The sequence below is a fragment of the Nicotiana attenuata genome, unplaced genomic scaffold (assembly GCF_001879085.1).
Source record: "Nicotiana attenuata strain UT unplaced genomic scaffold, NIATTr2, whole genome shotgun sequence".
Lineage (NCBI taxonomy): Eukaryota > Viridiplantae > Streptophyta > Magnoliopsida > Solanales > Solanaceae > Nicotiana > Nicotiana attenuata.
This window is the reverse complement of record NW_017676708.1, coordinates 12686-17891: the sequence shown is the minus strand read 5'-3', so window position 1 is coordinate 17891 and position 5206 is coordinate 12686.

Sequence of the window (5206 nt, the reverse complement as noted above, 5' to 3'; positions counted from 1 at the left end):
AATCTTGGGCGATACGATAGCATTCTTGGGCAGTGCGTTGTTCTCCTCGGATGCTGAATCCCCCATGGAGTAGGGAACTTGATCACATGATATAAACTTGATGGGATGGCCATGACGTGTATCTAGGGCCACCCTATAATGGCATTGTAAGCCGTGTCTTGGTTCATGACGTGGAACGTTGTTTCTAAGGTGACGCGCCCGGCCAAAACGGGTAGCGTTATGTCCCCAGAGGTTCACTCAACTGCATTGTTAAAACCTGTTAGTGTTATGCAATGTGGTACTATCTTTTCTTCGGGTCTCATTTGCATGAGAACTCGAGGGTGGATAATACACGTGCCGCTTTTGTCGTCTACCATTATTCTTTTCATATCAGTATCTAAAATACGTAAAGTAATAACAAGAGCATCGAAATGAGGGAAAACCAAACCGTCAGTATCTGACTTATCGAAGATGATACTGTCTCCGAGGTCGTCATACCGTTCGTGGGTGATCGATCGCTTCAACTTGTGTGTGGTGGTGAACCTCACATGGTTGATCGCTGCTTCATCACCTCCGCTAATGATCATTTGGATGGTGCGGGCAGGGGATGGTGGCTTTGGAGGGCCCTTGTGTTGTTCGCGTCCGCGGCCGAAGTTGGCTCGTCCACGGTCGCTCATTAGCTTCCTCAGGTGACCTTGGTTCAGCATGTTTACTACCTCTTGCCATAGAGCTATGCAGTCCTCGGTTTTATGACCCCGCTCCTGGTGAAATTCACAGAGGACGGTCGACTTTTGGGTACTCGGGTCAGACTTCATCTTTTGTGGTCATTTTACCTTTGTCCCAAGCTTTTCTAGTGCGTACACTATTTTTGCAGGGAAACACAAAAAGTGTGAGCAGATAAGAGTGGAGGCATACCTCTTTCGTTTCACTGAGTCCCTGTATGTGGCCTGGACGGCCCTTCCACAAGTCGAGGAGACGGTGGGATGGCTGTTCTGACGTAGGGTTGGTGTCTTTCTCGGTTGAGATGGGGGCTTGACTGATCTCTTCGACCGTCGTTACGACGATCTTTTCTCGACTCCGTTTGAACTGACGTCAACCATTGGGTCGGACCGTTAAGGTCATCCTCGTCGGCTCTTACCTCAGCACAGTAGGCATTGTGGATTTCTTCCCAAGTGGTGGGAGGGTATTTCATGAGCCTGCTTAATAACTTTCTGGTTGCTCTCGATCCGTTCCTGTTCAACCCATTCAGGAAAGCTGCTGCCACCATCCCTTCTGATACATTAGGTAGGCTCATTCTCACCCTGTTAAACCTGGTGAGGAAGTCCCTGAGTGCCTCGCCAGGCGATTGCCTAACGGCGAATATATCGTTTACCCTGGCCTCCGCCTTTTTAGCCCCGGCGTGGGAGGTGACGAACTTGTCGGCCATTTCCTCGAACGTCGTTATTGACCGTGCCGACAATTGTGAATACCAGGTTAAGGCTCCCCCGTTAGGGTTTCACCGAACTTTTTCAGTAACACTGATGGTACTTGCTCATTCGAAAGATCGTTTCCCTTTACCGCTGTGAGATAATGGATGATGTGATCTTCGGGGTCTGTAGTACAGTCGTATATCTTCAAGTACGGTGGCATTTTGAAGGTCTTGGGAATAGCATGTGGAACCACTTCCTCGCTGTAGGGTTGTTCGATGAACCGGCCAACGTCTCGTTTTGGTAGCAACTTTGGGTCGCCTAGTATTTTGTCGACCCTTTCTTGGTGCTCCCTCATCTGGTCGCGGAGTGCCTTATTTTCGTTTTCCATTTCTTCTATTTTCTTCAAAATGGTTCAGTGCATCGTTACCTGCATCAACAGTGGTGTAAGTGTTACCTGTTTGAGGGTGGACTGTTCGCCAGCGATCGTTGTGATATTTGCTTGCACGGTGTTTCTATTCTCCCTTTCAATGGGTTTGTCGAGTATGTTGTTCAGAGTACTCGTCACCCATTCTTCCAATAATTTTCTTACTGCTGGCGGTTCTTCCTCAATCGTGGATGTTGACGCTCCTCTTTTGTGTGAAGCGGTTACACTTTCATGAGGAAGGGGTGAGTCACTCCGTCTGAGCGTAGCGTCTGGTGTCACATTCTCATTCTTTTCCCTGTCATCCTCGTTGATGGTGTTCAAAATGTTAGTGGTGACACCCGCTATTGCTTCCTGTCTTGCCTCTCCTTTTCCTGCCATCGTTAGTTTGTAGTTTGTACAAACGAAGAGGAGATGGCTATCTGTTTTGTGATCTAGAAAGAACTAAAATTTCAACTAAAACCTCCCCACAGACGGTGCCCAATTTGTTTGAGCAAAAAAGTGCTAAACCTTTTAGCTATACCAATTAAAGAGGAATTAAATGGTGAATCTTAGTTGAGTTTAATAAATTCTAGATCAAATAAAATAGAATATTCGTGAGATGAGTAGCGCTTAAGAGTATTAAATAATGGATTTAATACTCTATGTTTAACAATAAATATGATAGCATGAATATGTAATAAGTGCAAATAATGGCAATGAATATAACAAGAAAAGATCTACCACCCAATTATTATATGATTGGGATGTTCCTTTTCTCTGTCAATGATGTGGAAAAGTGAGAAGTCCAGATGGATGTGGAATCTTTGGATCTTTGGATAAAGATTGAATAAGTGTGCTTCTGTAATATTATCAATGAACAAGACAACTTTTGGGTATTCTCCTTTGTCAGCCTTTACAATGTAGTCTTATCAGAGAGTCAAGAAGAAGTTCCCTTTTGTCTTCTATCTCTTCCTATTTATAAGGAATATTCCCCAAAAACCCTAAAAAGTACAGCATAAAGAATATCCAAAGGAATATTCTTGATGTCTACAAATGGACCTATGCTACCGTTATTTTCTCACCTCGGCTGCCTACTTTTGGCACCGGCCTATGAGAGCAACCTTCAATCATTATATCATGGTCGACCCCGTCCTTAGTCTTATTTTATCCGTTATCGCCGAGTCGCCAAATTTAGACCTATACACCACGGATCTTTAATTTTTTAAATTTATGAATTAATAATATAGCATCATCACACAATAAAAATATAAAAGATACATTAAAAGTTCAAGAAAACTAAAAAGAATTAAAGAAACTCATGTAAAATAACATATTTAGCATGTTATACAAGTATAAATAATACATACTGTTAGGGGTCGTTTGGTATGAGGGACAACGTGGGATAAGATGTGGGATTTAATTTATACTGTGTTTGGTTGGCGGTATAAATTTATCTTGGGATACATTTATACCTCCGACCAAACAAGGTATAAATTTAATCCCAAACTTAATCTAGGATATCCCATCTTATTCCACCTTATCCCATCAAATGTGGGATTATTTTATCTCAATCTCTCATGTGGTATAAATTAGTCATGGGTTCTGATTCCAGGATCATAATCCCGGGATACACTACTAGAAAACTGCCTAAAATTGTCTGAAATACCGACCGAAATCGGTCAGAAAACTGAAAAAACTGAGCAATTTTGACGACTTTAATTTGTTAAAATTAGGCTGGTTGGTAATAAATAGCAACCGAAATCGGTCGCAATTTCCGATCGATTTCGGTCGGTCAATTAATTTTCACAAACGACCCAAAAAGAAAAAATCTGCCGAAAAAACCGACCGACTCCGACCGAATTTGGTCGATATTTTTAATTATGCAATTGAAAAATGCACCTTCTGAAAATGAACCAGAGTCTGTACTGTGGCAGGATACTATTCTACCACAAGACTATTGGTACAACTTGGTTTAAGACTTTCTTTTAATTTATTTATACTCTTTAATTGTATTTTTGCGTGAAAATAACCGAACGATTTCGGTCCGTTTTATTAAGAATATAAAATTACCGACCGAAGTCCGTCAATTATTTAAAATGACTCGATCGATTTATATAATATTAATTTTAATTTATTTTATATGAAAAACTGACCGATTTCGGTCGGTTTCTTAAAAAATAAATTTCGAGGGACGCTAAAACAGTTTCCCGCATTTTTGCGCAAAAAAGAAAATCTAACGAAGTCAGTCGGTTTCGTAAAATAAGATTTAAAAATAAAATATTTTAAAAAATCGACCGACTCCTGTCGGTTTTTCGGTCAGTTTTTGACTGACCGAAGTCGTTCGGTTGCCCGCGGTCGGTTTTAGCCGAATTTCTAGTAGTGATGATTTAGTCCGCGTTCCAAACGGCCCCTTAAAATATAAATTAACTCCAACCTCTTAACTTTCAAACAGTTAAAAAATAAAATTTCTTAAAAAAATATTATCAAACGGCATATTTAACCTCTTTAAATGTAAATGCGCAATAAATTTTATCAACACTGTAATTTAAAATATTACTCCTTTATGAGTAAATATAAAATTATTTTTATATCGTAAAATAAAAAATGCATGATAATTTCGAAATACATAGAACTGAAACATGAAGATCTACCAACTAAAGATATAAATTTTGGTTATCTATTTTTAGAGGAAATATTCAAATGATATTCACACTCTTGGTGTTCTCAATTAGTAAATATGCAATAATATGGCTCGTTATTTGAGTTACTCACAATTTTTATTTCTATAGTTAAGAAAAACTTTAATCGTTCATTTGTTAAAGAATTTTGAGAGTCAACAGTGAAAAATCTGTGAATGCAACATGTGATTTGTATAGGAAAAGTTGGGCGGTCCCGAGCGTTGAGCGTTAGGGGTGTTCAGGGCGTGCCCGCGGAGCGTAAGCCTCACAGAACTAAATCTCACACATGAATTTCAAGACGTTTTAATAGTGCCCCACTCCGAGGCGAGTCCCATAAAAGCCTTTAACACCGAGAAGCTTACAAGAAATGCCTTTCCATTGAAGGACTCCACTTGAATTGGGCCGCTTCGAGATGTCTACTTTTTACAGTCTATTCCCAACTTGGTTTCAGTAATGTTCTATGAGACTTTTTCCTTCCTATACCATATATGAAACCTTATTACCAAAAATGTGCATAATTTCATATTTACCCATCATGTTCACAGTTATTCTACAAAGTATATACCATTCATTAAATATCAATTATTAAGAGCTGATTCCTTCCTAATATTATGTGTGTTACCTATAAATTTATTTTCACTAAGTGGATACGGTTCCAGTTTTGATCAATTGATCTGAGTCTCAAGCCACTTTACAATTTCTACTCACATCTTTTTATTATGTCACATCTCTAAATA